Raw genomic sequence first — 18,290 nt, forward strand, 5'->3', positions numbered from 1 at the left:
GAAATCTCTCCTCAACTCCTCTGTCTTAACACTGTACTTTCCTTGTCTGTGTAATTCCATTTATTCCCAGGATTTCATCTGTTACGTATGAGGACGACCATCAAATCTGCACCTTCGAGCCATACTCCTCATTTGCATACCCAATTTATATTTCTAGGACCTTACAGGTTTCTCCAACTGGGTATCCCACAAGCTGCTTAAATTCAATACATCCAAAGAGAACTCAGGACCCGCTAGCCTGTCTTGTCTCTATGCCATTACCAATTGTTTTATCATCATTCACTCTTGCCGCTTCCAGCATATCCTGGGATTAAATCTCCTAAAACAGTTTTCAAAACCATTCCCTTCTTCATTCTGAGAGCTATTCCCCTGGTCCCATTTCTCTTAACTGAAATAATAACAAAAAAGCGATAGCAACAATGACCAAAACAATTATAATGTGTCTAAAGCATTCATTAATTTACAGAGTTTTCTGCTACTAGAATTTAGATCAGCTTCATGGGAAAGTTGGGGAAAGTTGGGTGAGTGGGGTATAAATTGATGGATATTCTCCATGAAATGAGAGTTCAAGATAAAAATTTAATTGTATCCCGGAAAATCAAAGTGATGATTCTTGCACACCTGACTTTGTGAACTGAGAGGTTGGTATATTAAGTTAATCACATTGACGAAATTGCCCATGGGCTAAAATTTATATTTAAGTATTTCAAGTAGATTTAAAAAAAATATGCTAGAGGTTTTATTTGGCAAATAGGCTGAAAGACCATTTGTTTTTAGTTTTCATTTCTGATGCGTAAAAAACTGTGTTTTGTGATTTTTCAAATCAGTTAATTATAAGATCATTTTATCAAGGAAGTGCTAGTTTTAATGCCTTCTAATTTTTCATTTTTCTTGTGAAATAGATTAAACCAATGGGCCATAACTTTTTTTTAAAGTCCTTTTACACACTCAATTTTCAGGGAGAAAATACTGGCTAATTTACATTTATTTCCAGTAACAGTGATTAAAGATATGAATAAATAGTAGATTAAAAATAAACACTACCGTATTTAGCTCTACTGTTTCATAACGAAATCATTTTGTGTTGCTCTTCTTTATTCTGGAAGATTCCATGAGGTTTGTATTGATAAGTACGTTAGCTGAAATGTGAATTAGCCCTTCAACATTACCTTCAAGGTCAAGGGCAACTCGGGGGTACAGGACCACTGGGATAAATATGATGACAGAGAAGCATTCAAAGTGACAGGTGAACTAAAAAAATGCACCTGCTTACATGTTTACTTAGTGTTGTAGAGATTATTTGTTAACATATCTAATATATTTCTATCCTTTAAAATCATCTGAACAGCAATTCAGATTTTACAAACTGTACCTATATATCATATATACTATAAAAACTAAAACGAAAACAGAAAAAGCACCCTTGCTTTTTGTAAAAGAGATCTTTGGAGAATGAGAAGCTACAGACATGACTGCTTTGAAAGTGTCTTTGTTTAGACCTGAACAGAAAGGATAGTGACCCGTGTTATAACTGGACTCCTCTTTTATCTCATCGTCAGAGAACTGAGTCTGTTTTTATTCACAGAGCAAAGAGTTTTTCTGTAATGTCATCATTAAAAATATAATTCTAAGAATTGTTGATTTGAATCTTGAGGTTGCAACTGTTTGTTAGGGGATGTTTCCTATAGAAATTGGTGTTTGTGCCCTCAGAATTGTAAATCGTGGTTGTCAGAGGTGGTTAATTTACTTCATCATCCTTGTGGTGAACCCACTGACTGAACTCATGATCCTCTAGGATGCTCTCTGAGAAATAGGCAGTGGGAGATATTGCTCCTTCTGAAAATTATTTACAGGAGAAAATAAAAGTGGCTCTAACAGTTGAACTTGAAAACAAAATGCAGGAACTTTCTTCTGTGGACGGCGAGAGTTGATTATAGAACACGTGGAGCAGAATTGGGAACTAACGTCTTTCTGCATTTTTAAAAATTTGCTGTGCAGCACTAACTTCATCTCATAATGAACCTAAAAGCCTGGTCTAAATTTTCTGCTCCATTCACACCTATCAGAAAGATGCCTGGCCCTCCATAGATCTCTAATTTATGGTGATACTTTTATCTTTCACCAACAAAAAAACACCAATGGACTGGTTCTCATTTTCCAATGGCAAAAGGTAATAAATGAATGAAGGCAGATCTTTCACAGAGAACATGACACAGAACACTTAGAAGTAGTGTAAGGAATTGAAATCAAATTCACTTCCTTTTTGAAAAATAAGAATTTGGGAAACTTGAAATGGAATGACATATTCATTATATGCTAATCATAGAATATGGGTCTAATAGTCCCTAAGGATGATAGCATGATGAACGGCCACGGAGAGAAAAAAAAAAAATAAAGATTTCATGTAGATTTTAAAATTTGCACTGGAAGTAAAAACTTATTCAAGAAATTATGCCAAGAGAATGAAAGAAGAATGTGTGTCCATGAGTGTATGTGCATGCATATATATGCGTGTATGTGTTGTACATGAGTGTGCCTACGTGTGCATGAGTATGTGTGTATGCATGTGCACGAATGTGTGTGTGTGTGCGCGCATGTGTGTGTGTGTGTCAGTGGGGGGAGAGCGGACGTGAAAAGGGAGGGACTTTGGAATCCTAAGAGAATTCAGATGGAGAATGGGCATTTATCGTGGGACTCTCTTAATAAGTGCTATTTTTTTCAGGTTTTAAAACTTTTTATTGGCATATTTTAAAAACCGTGCCTTCCACTAACTAAAATCATCTGAACAGCAAACAGAAATGTGCTCCGATCAAACTGCATTCTGCAGCCTGCAGGACACTGCGGATCATCTCGGTCTCTAGCTTTCCTTGTCGGCCCACCCAGCGTCTGCCTTCATCAACAGGCAGGTTCTTTCCCTCCCCTGCGGGCCAGACAGGCAGGTGGGAGAGGCAGGTGCGGCCGTCGATGTCAGTAGTCCTTGGATGTGGAAAAGGGCAGCGCAGTCATTTGAACTTGATCCAATTTCTTTGCATCTTACAAAGTTAAACAGCTAAAGGAAGTAAGATGAGAAGGCGGAGCTGGTGGCAGGTACGGTGCACACTGACTGGCGTGTGTGCCTCATCGCGATTCACCGGCTCGCTTCTCCCGTTCGATCGTTTCTTTTGATGGCAGTGGATTTTTCTCTTGTGTTTCTGTCTTCTTCAATTTTGACTTATCGAATTTCTCAATCTCAGCCCTGTCGGGTCTCTGAAGACGTGGCTGCAGAGGAAGCAGAGCGAGCCACGTGAGCAAGGGGTGTCCGATCTGCGCGGTGGCGGATGCAGAATATTAAATGCTTTTTTTGTAGGTGAATAACTGCCTTTTCTAATAATAGATTTGTGGGGTTCTCTTTGGCAGGTTAAGATTTTCTTTGACTGAATCTTATTTTAGATTTTGTCTAAATACTTAGGACAGGCTCCTGTGGTTCAGTAAAAGGCCACCACGCGACTTTCAGAGCACGTGGAACATACAAGTCATTGTGAAAATGGGTCACAAAGGCCAGGGAGACCCCAGGCGAAGCTTTGGAGTGGAGGGCAAGGTTCTTCTCTCATCTGGTCGCACAAACACTGGCACACCAAGGAAACTCAGCTCAAGGGGTTTATGTAGTAAATATGGAGTAGCGGAGCTATTTAAGATATATGAGTTTCATCTTTCCCCGTTTAATTTTTAAAAATCACTTTTTTTTTTTTTTAACTGCTACTAGGAGAGATTTTCGGCTTACATCTCCCAACTGATTTCTGAGTCAGTCTGTGGCCAATAATTTTCTGCTTGAATTTCATTTGGATATATTTCTTCTGGGTCTTTTATTTGGGATTATTTTTAGAAAAAAAAAAATATATATATATAACTCTACAAAGGGTCCATGTACACTGGCCTTGCAGAAATGAGCTTAGGCTGAGAGGCGTCATTTCAAGGAAACTAGAGATGGCCTATGAGTGGCGTTTATTTCCAATCTCAGTACAGGTACCCCTGTGAGCATTCTAGTTATTTTGAAAGAATGCAAAAAAGCAAGAAGGAAAAAAAAAAAATCACCGTCCAGAGATCAAAACTTCAGAGGGCAAAAGTTCAAGGAAGGATTTTTTTAAAAAGCGAAGATGGATTGTGAGTAAAATCAAGAACACTGATTAAAATGCGAATGCTCAGCTCGCCCAGAAGCGTCGTTTGGTTGGCTGCGTGTTTGTTTTTTCTCAGCCGGCAGCCGTCGAACAGATCTGCTTTATTCTTCAAAGCCTTTTCTGACTGCCTCCTGGTCTCAGATAAATTCAATTTCTACAGCTTCAACGTGTGCAGAGGAGGGTGGGTGGGCAGGATGTTTCAAAGAAAGTCTTACAAGTGGCTTGTCTGTGAGTGAATCGGATTTGCAAAAGTGTGTGTGTGTTGTCGTGCCTGCTTATTTGCAGATACGAGGGGCAGAATCACAGGTGAGACCTTAGGTGGAACTGTAACCTAAACTATTGGCACCGTATCGTAAGCTCAAGCATGCAACTGATTTGAGGTCTACCACTTTCTTAGGCTTCACCGGTTACATTTCTCAGGGTAACTAACTGGAAGATATTACTCACCTAAAAAAGAAATCTATTTATTGAAGCCGAAAGCCTCGAGGGACATTCATATCACTTATTACGAACTGAGGGACATTCATGTCATTTATTACGAACCTGATCTGGGGACAACTGAGGTCCAAACCAGCTATGTGACTTTGCCTAAGGTACCAAGCCACCGTCAAAGCATTTTATTCCTCACTCAGCAGTTACTATTATCATTGTCATGGAGTTCATTTTTCTTAAGAAACTAAAAATTATATACGGCCAGCTATGGACTTTTGGTAATCAAAGTTTATTTATTTGTTCATTTTATGTACATTGAGATCTGATATATGTGTCAGACACCATCTTAGGCTCTGGGGTGACCATGATGAGGAGAACAGACATGGTCTCTGCTCTCGTGAGGTAAAGTGAGTCACGAAGCTGTGCGAGTTGGTTCTAAACAGTGCTCTTCCTTTGGAGAAACTTGCAGATTAATTTTGTCCTCCGCGTCCTCCATTTGGAACCACGAGGGACGCGTGGAGCAGCCCGGAGGAGTGCCTCGGCCTCCGCCGAAGGACAGCGAAGTGTGTCGCACACAAGGTGAGGAGCTGGGATGTGGTGGCTTCTTTTCACACGGATCTGTCCCCCCAGGGAAGGAGCCAGGAGTGACATGGGGCAAAATCCAAAAGCAGGCCCGCGGGACCCTGGAGGATGCTGAGGAGAAGGGATTCCACACACACACCCTCCTCGACGGTGACAATGCTCGGTCTCCCCATCGTTTCTTCTGAAAACCATGGTGGGGGAGCCATGACTTCCTGAGGGAATCACCTGAGGATGAGCTCTGATATTTTTGTTTCTGCAAGTCTTACGTGATGAAGAAAAAGAGCTTAGTCTGGGTTCTTGCTACAGTGAGAAAACAGTTGTAATGGCTTTGTGGCTTGGGAGCATCTTAAAGCATGAGTCAGTCAACTAGCTCTCGACTTTGAATGTGAATTTAGTGAGAACACACGCCTGACAGTGAGAATCACCAGCACGAGACTGCAGCCTTCCTTCACGAACGCGTTTGGAATTTTCCCATACCTGGAAGATGAGGTGAGAACACCAATGTGGACAATAATAACAGCAATAATTTATTGGATCGTCTTGCCATTGTTCTCTCAGAAAGCAGCGCTTCCTCCTTTGAGAATGTGTGAAGGTTATCTTTGGAATCGCTCGTGTTTTGAAACTTTATTTTAAATTAAACTCAGTTTGGCTGCTTGGTTTCCGATGAGACTAGTAGTATCATGGGAGTTAAGACTAATTTAATAAAACACACCCATTGAATATGCGAAAAATCACGAGTCTATGATTTTTCTATAAGAAACTCATTTGAGGCAGCTAATGCCAACTCCTTATTAGGAAAGTATGTAATTCAAGGGAAAGTACATTTAATGTCTTTCCAATCGGAAAACTATTTCAGGGTAACCAAATAGCTTCACTTGATAAGATAAAACTCTATTGTACAGTAGAATACCAGCCAGATGTAGAATGATAGACTTAGAAATCTTGCAATTCATAATCTTGCAATCCCATCGAGAAGCAAGGGCTATCAACTCACGTTAAAAACATTAGGTGAAGGGCTGATGGGACCTGGACATTCATATGGAACCAAAGTAACACCACAACAGCACGGCTCTGGTCATCAGGAGAAAAATGTAATTGTACAACGGATGGATGGGACGGCCATCACCCCAGTCTAATCACAAATGGTGGGACAACCAGATATTACATGTCTCCTGATGTCATGCATTCTAATATCACAGCATCACCTAGGATGCAGCCTAGCCAAAGATAGTTACCTGGGGTCTAATCGCCCTACAGATGTAACTTCCAAGAAAAACACAGAGAGAGCAAGTTAAATGATATTACAGGCCAACGAGGGAGGCCTCTAAGGGCCCAGTGGCCGCAATGAGATTCCACGAAGAAAGAGACTAAAGCCTGGATTAACAGACACTGAAGGCACGTTAATTACCAAGAGCAATGCGTGGTCTGGGATTGGTTCCTGATTTGGACAAATAAGCTATACAGAACATTTTGAGGAATGCTTGGGGTATTTAAATATATTTAGATGATGTTAAAAAAATCATTATTAATTTTAGCTGTAACAGCGTTACTTTTTGCTATGTAGGAAAATGTTCTTATTTTTTCAGACATGCACTTTGTTGTATTTAAGGGGCAATGTCATGATGCCTCTAATTTATTCTTCACAGGTGACACGTCATGGGATATTCCGTGTGAGATAGATTGTAACGTTCATGGCCTCTAAGGAATGGCTAAGCATATGTAGACTTTTAACCAACCAAACTTATCTGAGACAACCACACTAGCAGGTAATGTGTAATTATAAGTTGCTAACAAATAATGAGTAAAAATTTTGTACACTTTCTAAAGATTGAAGTCGTTACAGTAAGGTGAAAAGAGTGGTATAAATTATTTAGTTTAAAAAAATGAAGAAGGCATTATCACAAGAAGATAAGTTAAAAAAAAAAAAAGTCAAGACCTGATAATTAACTGAATTTTAGTATTGCCACCAGAACCTAATTTCCACTGTTTACAATGGCTTTTACAATTTTTCTTCACTTAGAGCTACTCAAAAATCTTTATCTATTAGTAAAATTTGATAAACCATAGGGAATGGTTAGATAAATTATGGTATATCCATATCTGAAATACTGTAAAATTATTAACAGTTAAGACTGGATTTCATTTAACTTTTGGAGTAATATTACGTAACATAGAAACATGTTTATGATATAGTAAGTGCAGAGTATACAACTATATTACAATATAGCCCTAATTTTATATAAGTAAAAATGATTTAGCCCCAGATCATTGCTGAGGGAGGGATAAAGAGGTACCATATGATGCAGTCCTGGAAACACTGTGACTGTTAAAACAAAAAACAAAAAACAAAAAAACCCCAGCGGAGACAGTAAAAAATTATAGAGCTCGCCAGGCATGGATTACATTATGGCCTGTTTTAAACAAGAGAGTAGTTTCTCACCACATTGGGCAGATGTGGTAAATTTTCTGACACGATAAAAAAGAAACCCCTAAATTTACTCAGCTCCCAAACTGAGAGTTGAAAAGTTGAAGCCCTTTTGTCCTTCTCAGAATGACTAAACTTAAGCGAGCCTCCTCATCGCCACGTACAGCACCAGGCGGTGGACCAGAAAAGGCATTTCTGTGACAAACACGAGAGAAGCGTAACACAGGACCTGACGGCGGAGTGGTTTAAACCTCATTACGGTTTTGCTTAACGTTCTCTCCCTGTCCAGGAGGGCGACCGAGCCTGTGGTGACAATGCAGGAGATCGGGATCAACCCAGAGAAACACGGGCCTCTCCTCAGCTATGAGAAGAAAAAGGAACTTCGCCAAGTGTCACGTTAATTTAAAAATGGGAAGAGAACGTCCTCTTTCACGGCACAGGTCAATTCAATTCTAAGCCTGTTAAACAAACGCGCATCACCCAAATTTTCGAAGTAGAATACTCAGCAGCAATTCAAAGGATTGACGTAGAGGCACACGCATGGATGAGGGAAGATCTCCAGGCTTCACCGTGCAGTGAGTGAAGCCGGAGCAACAGGCATCACAGAACCACACTTATAGAGGCGTGTATACACACACGTGCACACGCATGCACACACACGCGCAAACATATTCACGTAACACGCACATGCGCGCACGTGCAAAGACAAGGCTCTGGATGAATACACACCAAACTTTTGATAATAAATATGAATGAGGAAGTAGGAAAAGAATGGAATAAAAAGGAACTTTAACTTTTTTACTCTATTTCTGAATTAAAAACATTTTCTTTTTATAACCACAGATAGTCATCGATTTCTTATGTAATTAAAAAAAAAAAAAATTAAACAGAGTTACCATGCGACCCAGCCATTTCACTCCTAGGTGTTTACCCAGAGAAATGTGTGCATATGCATAAAGGTGTGAATGTCTGTAGAAGCGTTGTTTGTAATGGCCCCAAACTGGAAGCAACCAAAATGTCCACTGACTGCCGAATGGGCATAGCCACACAACCGAATACTATTTACCAATCGTAAAGGACTGCTGTGGATTACACGCAACACCCTTACTCCCTTGGGAAGACAACTGCTAACACTCCGGGGCCTTGTTCTTCCAAGAAGTTTTCTTACCCACCAGACTGTAAGCTCCATAAGGACAAGTCTTGCCTGATACACCAGCTGTATTCCCAGCATTAAGCCAGAAAAGCAAGTGTTTGATAACTATTTTGAATAAATAAATGAATGTGGAACGACCCTACTCTCTCCATTTCCTATTGTCATTAGAACTTTTTCATGTCAGTAAAAATTCTTTGAAAATATATTTGTGGCTGCATATCCTTCTACTGTCTGGATGTACAGCAATTGATTTTAGACTTGGGTCGTTAACAATTTTTCAATATAATCAATAGTGCTGTGATAGTCAGCTTTGTGTATAAATCTTTGGGTACGTCACGGAAGACTTGTGTCTCTCATGGGGCGATTCCGAGACAATTCATGGATTCAATAAAGTAGGTTAACAACTTAATTTTACATTGGGAAGATGAGAATAAGACAGTTACATTTTCTATCTTTAAAATTCACTTGTTAATTAACTTCTCTTCCTAACATTTCTTCTTTTGTAAAATGGAAGTAATAATAGTCTCCAGCTCTCAAGGTGGTTGTGAGGATTACAAGAGATGGTGTCAAAACAGTGCTTATGACAACGCTGGGCAGAGAGAAAATTGTGACGATGGGCACTTACGGGTCATTCTTGTGCCAGGATTGTCCAGGTAATTTCCTTCAATTCAAAATTTTTTCTTGGGATCTGCCAGTCTGAACGCATCTGTCAGCCTGGCTCAAAGAATCTTTTGGATGGGTCAGAATTAAATAATAAGATCTGCAGATCCCATCATTACTACTTAGTGTCTCTTCGGAACACCCATCTTAGCCAAAGATTAAGTGTTGGCCCCAGTGGAGCAGATTCCATGATCTGGCTGTCAATAGCTCCGGGGATCAGAAGGATTCGGGAGAGCAATTTTCTTTTGTGAATGGATTTCCCCAGCTTTTAGCTGAATTTCGGGGTTGAGTAAGTGAAACTTGGTTGAAATGACTAGCTTTGTAGCGTTGTGGTAGCAAATCATAAATCATTCTGGGCTTCTTAGGAAGCTCTGTAAACTGTAGAAAACCAGATGACGCTTAACTGAGCTGTTTGAACAGTTTTGGAATGGATTTTTAGCCAAGTTTCTGGTTCTTGAGTCTCAGCATTTAGCAGAAATATTTAGCGAGTTCACACACACACACACACACACACACACACACACACACACACACACACACACAAATAAATAGATAGATAAATAAAGCTTCTGTTCATTTAGATCAACAAAGAGAATATGAATCTGTAAATATAGATTGACTCAGAATATCTGCAAATTTACCTTTATTTAAATAATAACCTCTCATTTTATAGCTCAGGAAGCTGAGATTGAGTGACTTGCTCAAAACTCCACTTAGGAAGGGGTGAGAGGGATAAATCCAGCTCTCCTTGACTCCAAAGTAAGCATATAATTTACATACTATAACATAATCATAAGAACCAGCATTGTCCCTGCACCCCTCAGTTTGCAAAGTCCTTCAGGTATGTTGTCTCTTCGGGCCCTGACTATCCTTCTCTGCTCAGGTGGCTACTCTGGTGCAGGGCTTCTCCCCACGGCTCCCAGACCTGACATCGTGCTGCCTAAAGTGTGGATCTGGCTCAGGAGCACTGTTAGAAGTATAGACTCTAAGGCACCATCCAGACCCCTGCTGACTCAGAACCTGTATTTGAATAAGATCTCGAGGTGGCGTGTAGGCTCATTAAAGTTTGCAAAGCATTCGCATCAATCGTATACGTCATGGCCAGAGCAGAGATACACAGAGTCATTGAGAAGAGAGAGGGTCAGCAGGCCTTGTGTGACGCCGATTAAAGAGCTAAAGAAAGCATGTGTGCATGGAAACAGGCTGTTCAGGCGGGGGGGAATAGAGGAAAGAGTATCACAGAGGCATCCACTGACAGGCAAGTCATCATTGCTCATGGCTGGAGGGTTTGGGCTCAAGGCCATTGGCAAGGTCAGTCCCGTTGTGCAAGGGAAGCATCAGGCAGTAAACCTCCCGATACTATGTGTTTGTCATGGGAGACTCTTGGGATAATAGGATAAGCAGACTAACCCGTTTTTATTGTCCTCGAGATTCATGAGGACCTTCCTAGAAGCAGCATACCTTCCTAATTTTTAAGGAAAGGCGGCCAACTCTGAGTTCATCGTAGCTTGCACTGCTGAGGAGCCCGTCCATCGTGGAAGGTGGCTGAGCTTGGCCGTGCAGTGGTAGAGAATGAAGATCTGAAGAAAGTTTCAATTTTGGTGTCCTAAAATCCCCATCTCACTGAAATAAAAAAAAAAAAATTCAAGTATGTCTGATCCAGGAAGGGGGAGGTCGCCCCAAAGTCCTGGAGAATCCAAGACGATGGCTACATCATCTTCTAACCTCTTGTCTAAAATCATTTATTCTGGGCTTGTAATTTGGCTTCTTCACTGGGTCTGCCTGTGGGGGAGAGAGAGAAACCCAAAAAAGTAAGAGACTTCTCATGACATCTGGTTTTGTCTTTTCCTCCAAATCTCCATGCCTTTCCATGATGCAACTCTGCCTCTTTAAATGGGGTATGGGTTAGAAAGTTGTAACGAAGATGTTTCTGACGCCTGCCAGACCAGCAACCCTCGAGGCCCCTCACCATCTCCCCTGTGCCTGCTCTGAAGCTCAGACTAGTGGGAGGGACAGGGCAGCACGTTGCATGGATGCTCAAGAGGGAGCCGTGTGGTTTGGGGTCAGGAAACCAGGTGCCTGGCTGTCAGGCTACACCCACAGATCCAGGCACCACTACCAAGTCAGGTGTCTCTTGGTTTTGGCAGCTCTGAAATTATGAGTTGACAATCAGGTGGCACGGAAGCCTGGAAACAAAGTTATCGGCTAATCAGAAAGGGCTGCTTGGATGTGGTTTAGACATCCTGAAAGTTAGCACAATGTGGCACAGGGTGGAAATTGCTATGCCCAGGATGAGTGATGGTGTGTGTGTGCGCGCGTGTGTGTGCGTGTGTGTGTGTGTGTGTTCGTGTTTGCGTGTGTGTTTGAAAACAGAGAACCTACCTGCTCTTAACTATCTGATTAACAATGAGAAATTTTGACAAATGGAATGATTTTATAACTTTCCGAAGAGAAGTAATCACATATTTGCTCCAAGTCTACTTAACATTCAAAATAAGCTACAGAATTTTTTGTGCTACTCAACAGATAGAAACACTTGTTAGAATACTAAAATGTTTCATATTAATTATATAATGATGCAGTTGATTCCTGAACACAAATCTTACAGTAAAATATTCAGTGATTATAAAACTAAACTCCCCTTGACCACCTCCCACCAACCCCGACTTCCTAGACATACAGAACACGTCATCTTGGTGTTTTGTTTTGTTTCCGCCAGAAATGCCGCTGCGTTGAACATGCCATCTGCCATTCGCTTTGTTCATTCGGCGACAACCCTGGACGTCTCTCAGGGTCCGCATAGGTAGACCCACCGCCTTCTTTTTCAACTACTGCATAGAACTCCATAGAATGGATAGGCCATCCTTTAGGAAATCATCATCTTATTGACGGACATGTAGGTTGTTTTCTATTTTCGCCCACACAAGTCACAAGGTACCTCCTTGAGGGCGTGCATGCATAGTCTCTAAAGGGGACACCATCGTGGAATCGCTGTGACACAGGGATGCAACCATCGCATGTCAACAGATCCTACCGTTATCCCTTCTCGATGTGGCCGAACCAGTTCACATACTCTCAGGAGTGGGAGAGCCCTCAGGAGCTCCCCACCGCAGTGCTCAATATTAAACTCACAAAGATTTACCTATTTGCAGGGTGAACATGTTATTGTTGCTGTTTACCGTCACCCTGCTTGCTACTTAGCTAGAGAATCTTTTCAGATGCTTTTTCCTTCCCTCATCTGGGAACTGCCTCTTCATACGTTTGTCCATTTTAAGATGGGGGTTATTTGTCTTTTTCTTTTGAGTTTCTAGGAGCAGAAGTCTTTTCTAAGAGAAATTGTGAAAAGCAAGTAGGAACAGGTTTTTGTTTTTTGTTTTTTTTCCAGAAAGTCATGAAAGCATCTGCTTGCATAGAAATGAAGAAACAAAGCCTATGGTGTGTGTGTGTGTGTGTGTGTGTGTGTGTGCACGTTTTTTTCCATAGCGTGACTTTAACACCCACACACCCTTAGAAAATGAAATGAAGCCCCTAAGGTTGCAAAGACCAAGATGAAAGACAAAGAGAAGAAGGGTGCTTCTACCAGACGCCCGATAGCAAGGAGGGCCATTTCCAGCCAACGGCTGAATCTGGCTTTCACTTCTGCAGAAGGCCTGGTTTGCAATCCCCGGGCCAGCTCTTCCCCGTAGAAATCTTTTCTGTTGTGGGAGCTTAGGATTTGGGCTCGTGCTTGTCAGTTGCCTATCTAAGGAAGTGACGTCAGTCTGTGGCCTTTGTCTGAAGTTATCTGAGGGGCTCATCGCTCACGGTAGTGACAGAGACAGAGGAGCAAGCAGGTGGCGGCAAGGAGGGGCAGGCCCAGGCTCATTGACTCACCCTCAGCCACAGGAGAACGTATCTGCACCGGGCATCTTCCTGGGTGACAGATGAAGGCTCGGGACTTGAGAGAATGGGGCACTTGTGGGGTGCAGGGAGGCTGAGGAGGAAGGGGGCGGAAGACCTATCCTCTCTCTACTTGGTTCCAGTGGGTTTGGGTGAGGCCAGGGAACAAAGAAACTCCAAAGAAGGGGTGCAGTGTGGCCTAAGGAGCTGGATATGTATGACACAATCCCTTTCACCTTCTGTTTTAGAATATCATTTATGCAGATTGGGTAGGGAGAGGCTCCAGACATTTTAAGAAAATAGGCCTAGGGAGGTTGCCTTTCTATCCTTTCTGAGAGCGGCCAGGAAGCTGAAGCTATCACTGAGGAAGAGTTGCCCAGGAGAGATCTGTGACAAACAAACCTGGCAAGAGAACAGGGGACGGTCTGCACCCATGGGGGGCTTACTGAAGCACAGATTGCCCATCCCGTCCCCAGACCTCCTGGTTCAGTGTGGCTGAGGCTGCTGCTGGTCTGGGGGAACACACTTAGAGCCATTGGGCTGCAGATAAGTTGTCAGAGAACCTTTAACTGGGGAGAAGACAGATGCTGGGAGGTTTTGTAGGTGGTTTGTGGCTGTGGTCTCTTCTCAGGCTGCTGGGGGTGGGAAGTCAAAGAAAACTCAGAAACGCTCAGGTGAGCCCAGGGGCTTCTAAAGGCAAGTGAACTGGAAGCCCTGGGCGGTACCAGCTGTGGGGCTGTGAGGTCTCAGCAAGATCACCCTCATCACAGCTGAGTTTCAGGACGAGGGTGAGATTAGACCGTGATGAAGAATAAATATTAGTGAGAAAAAAAACCACATTCTACCCACGTACTTATTTTTTAACCATTAAAAACTTGAGATCAGACAAACCGCCCAGGTGAACCCAGCTTAAATTGCAATTTATAGAATCACGAGCTAAACGCTAATCATTGTTTTAAGACACTAAATTGTGGATTGATTTGTTATGCAGCAGTAGCCAACTGATACACCTTGCTCATTTCCGTTAGAGCGCTTCTCAGGAAATTTGGTTAGCTGCTCAGACTACTTAATTTTAAAAAGGACACACTCTCTGTCTCATAGTTATTATGGGGTTTAATTGAGGTGATATTTGTAAAGCTCCTGGCGCAGACTAGATACTCAGAACATTTATTTATTTTCTCTTTCCCTGAAGAAGAGTGGGGATCACCGTCAAGAGGAAGCCCACACTGTTCTCCCCCAGGTACAGGTGAGCGAGCCCTGGGAAAGCCCTAAGAGGCTTCGGAGTCATTAAGAGGAGAGGCTTCTGGGAGGGGAAGCCAGGGTGCAATATCGAGACACGCCTGATAATTCGGTTGAATTTGAATGATATGCCTTCATTGGTCCATGTGTCAAATTTCTCTGTAATATTTAGAAATAAAATCTAATCAAAAAGAAGACCCATATCGTTGCTTTGGCACCTCCCGATGGTCATACTCTCCGAAAGCAAACGTGACAGCAATCCTAGGGAACAGATAGGAATGACCTGTTTTACAAAAGAGGAAATCGAAGTTCTGAGACAAAGGCCACCCCGTAAGTAAGTGCAGAATTGGACAGACCCCAGATATAACCATTACTTCATGGCGACTCCCTTCAGTAGGAAGTACCACTCACCGAGCACGTGCTCAGATCCAGGCCTTGGCTTGGCTCTTCCCTGCATTAATTAACTCTTTTTGCCCTCACTGCAGGCTTTTCAGGGGACGCATTTTACAGGCGAGGAATTCTCTCATTCAGGGTCACACCGTAAGCGGCAGTCATCCCAGCACCATTCCACTGCGTGTGGACCTTTCAACTCTCTTCCTTGGCCATATCCGGGGGTGCAGTGGGTAGGGGAAAGTTCAAGAAATTGGGTAGATAGCAGGGGCCTTAATACGAAAAGAGAAACGGGCTAAATCTTTGAGGCCAACAGAAAGGAAGGATGGGTCAGCTCAGAGGTGGCAGGATGGAGGAGAAGAAGGGGAATGAATGATCCCCCAGCCGCTGCTCAGAGCCCCCGGAGACAGGACAGCCCAGGCAGAAGCCAAGATAGCTGTCTCCCTCTTATGTAATCTTGAATGTAGTGGGGGAAAGGCGTCATGAACACATGTCAGAGAAAGGGAACATATGGGTGTCCCAAGTCCTACAGCCTGAGATATATTGAATACTTCTGGGCCATAGGACTCAGTCTGGGACAGCTGCTCTACTTTATTTTGGAGCTCTTTTTTTTTTTTTTTTTTTTCTAAATATAGTTAATATTGAAAACCGAGCATTTATTTCTCAGATGGAACCCCATGAGGAATCTGAAGCCTGTGATGGGGACTGAATTCATTTCCATGGGTAAAAGCTTACGAAGCACTTGTGTGCTCAGCAGGTGTGTGGCTCTAAGGAAGACACAGGAGCCTGGAGGCCTTGGGTCCGCTGCCACCCACCAAGAAGCTCTTCTCTGAGCTTCCACTGTCAGGACCTGGCCTTTTGATGTGGTTGCTCTATTGTGGCCATTTTGAGCCTGAGGACATTTTGACACAGCTATTTTAATGCTGTGGAAAATGTCTGCCTTTTTAAAAACACCAGCCATTGAACTTTCGGTTTCTGAGAAAGTTATCAAGTATCAGTGGACGAGGTCAGGGACAGTATGAAGGTCAACATCATGGAAAAAACTGGGGGCCAGAAGGGGCTCTTGGAGGAGGGTCCATTTTTAATATACATTTCTCACAGGAAGAGAAGTTAACTATTTAATGGTTGTTAGGGTTACGAAAAGCCCCCAAGTTAATACAGCCTGTCGGTAATCAAGATAGCATGGTACTGGGGAAAGAAAAGATAAACAGATCAATATAACAGAATAGATAGCTGGGAAATAGACCCCCATCAATATAGGCAACTGATCTTTAACAAAAGAGCAAAGATAATACAGCCGAGCTAAGATAGTCTCTTCAACAAATAGTGCTGGGACAACTGGACAGCCACAGGCCACGAAATGATCTAGACACAGACCTCACACCTTTTACAAAGATTAACTCAAGCTGGATCACAGAACTAAATGTAAAATGCAAAACTATAAAACTCCTAGAAGATAACATAAGAGAAACCCTAGATGGCCTCGGGTATGGCGATGACATTTTAGATACGACACCAAAGGCACCATCCTTGGAAGGAAGGGTTGAGAAGCTAGACTGTATTAACATTAAAAACTTCTGCTCTTAAAAAGAAACGTCAAGAGAATGAGAAGATAAGCCAGACTGTGAGAAAATATTTGCAGAAGACACATCTGATAAAGGGCTGTTATGCAAAATATAGAAAGAACTCTTAAAACTCACCAGTAAGAAAACAAACAACCTGATTAAAAAATGGGCCAAAGGTCTTAACAGACATCTCACTAAAGAAGGTAAACGAGTGACAAATGATCATATGAAAATATGCTCCATATCACGTCATCAGGGAAATGCAAATTAAAACGAGATATCACTATACACTTATGAAAATGGCCCAAATCCTAAACACTGACAACACAAAATGCTCGTGAGGATGTGGAGCAATAGGAACTCTCATTCATTGCTGGTGGAAATGCGAAATGTCTTCGGAAGACATTTTGGCAGTTTCCTACAAAACCCTATGTACTTGTACCTTTCGATTCAGCAATCGTGCTCCTTGGGGTCTTCCCAAAGGAGTTCAAAACTTATGTCCACACAAAAACCTGCACGTGAATGTCTATAGAAGCTTTATGCATAATTGCCAAACCTTGGAAGAACCAACATGTCCTACAGTAGGTAAATGGATAAATAAACTGTGGTCCATACAGACAATGGAATATTATTCGGTGTTAAAAAGAAATGAGTTATCAAGCCATGGAAAGACATGGAGGAAACTTAAATGCCTATTGCTAAGTGGAAGAAGCCAATCTGAAAAGGTTACAGACTGTGTGATTCCGACGGTATAACATTCCGGAAAAGGCCCAACTATGGAGACAGTAAGAGATCAGTGGCTGTCAAGGGTTGGGAGGAGGGAGGGATGACTCGGTGTAGAGAATTTTTAGGGCACTGAAACTATCCCGTGTGATACCGTAATAGTGGGTACACGTCACTGTACATTTGCAGACCCATGGGATGACAACGCCGAGAGCGGCCCCTCATGTGAACCATGGACTTTGGGTGATTATGATGTGTCAGTGCAGGTTCATCGATGGGAACATATGTGCCACTCGGGTGGGGGACGTTGCCAGTGGGGCAAGGCGGCACGTGTGCGGCATATGGGTGGATATGTGGGAGCTCTTTGTACCTTCTGTTCCAATTTGCTGTGAACCTAAAACTGCTCTAAAAAATAAGGTCCGTTTTTTTTTTTTTTTTCAAGCCTGTCAGCATATCCGGCTGCATAGTTGTCATCACCACTGCAATGGCCAAGTGCAGTTAGCGTGGTTCCCTCCCCCGGTCTGGGCTGTCGGGAGAGGGGGGCGGATATGAGTACTCTGAATTCACATCTGTCCCAGGCTCCTCTGGGAAATGAGAAGTTCTCTCTACTACTTCCTGGCATCTTCCTGCCTCCCAGCCTTGAGTCTCCGCTCTGCATCTCAGGGGAGGGGACCTGGGAGTCCTGAAGCAGCTCTTCCAGGACCGGGTGCTACCTGAGTGACCCTGCCTCACTTGGACCACAGGGATCACAGAGTGGCAGGAATCTTCTCTTTAGAGGCAGAAGCGGGAGAAGAGACAGTGGCAGGCAAAGCACAGGGTTCTGGCCCCTGTGGTGGCCCAGCTAAGGGGAAGCTCTCACCCAGTCGGCTGGTCCTGGCGGGTGGGCCTCACACTGAGAGAGGCTGTGGAGACACCGTGAGGTTTTGCTGTTTGCTCTGAAGTTTCCCACACAGCAGCCCATGGGCTATTACACGTGGAAGTCAGATCAGGCCATTCCCCACATAAATGCCTTCGGTGGCTTTCCATCACACTTGGCATCGGATCAAAACTACAGACCCTGGCCTCAGGTCCTCACTCGATAGGGCCCC

This window comes from Pteropus medius, unplaced genomic scaffold (assembly GCF_902729225.1).
Source record: "Pteropus medius unplaced genomic scaffold, Ma_sr-lr_union100, whole genome shotgun sequence".
Classification (NCBI taxonomy): Eukaryota; Metazoa; Chordata; class Mammalia; order Chiroptera; family Pteropodidae; genus Pteropus; species Pteropus medius.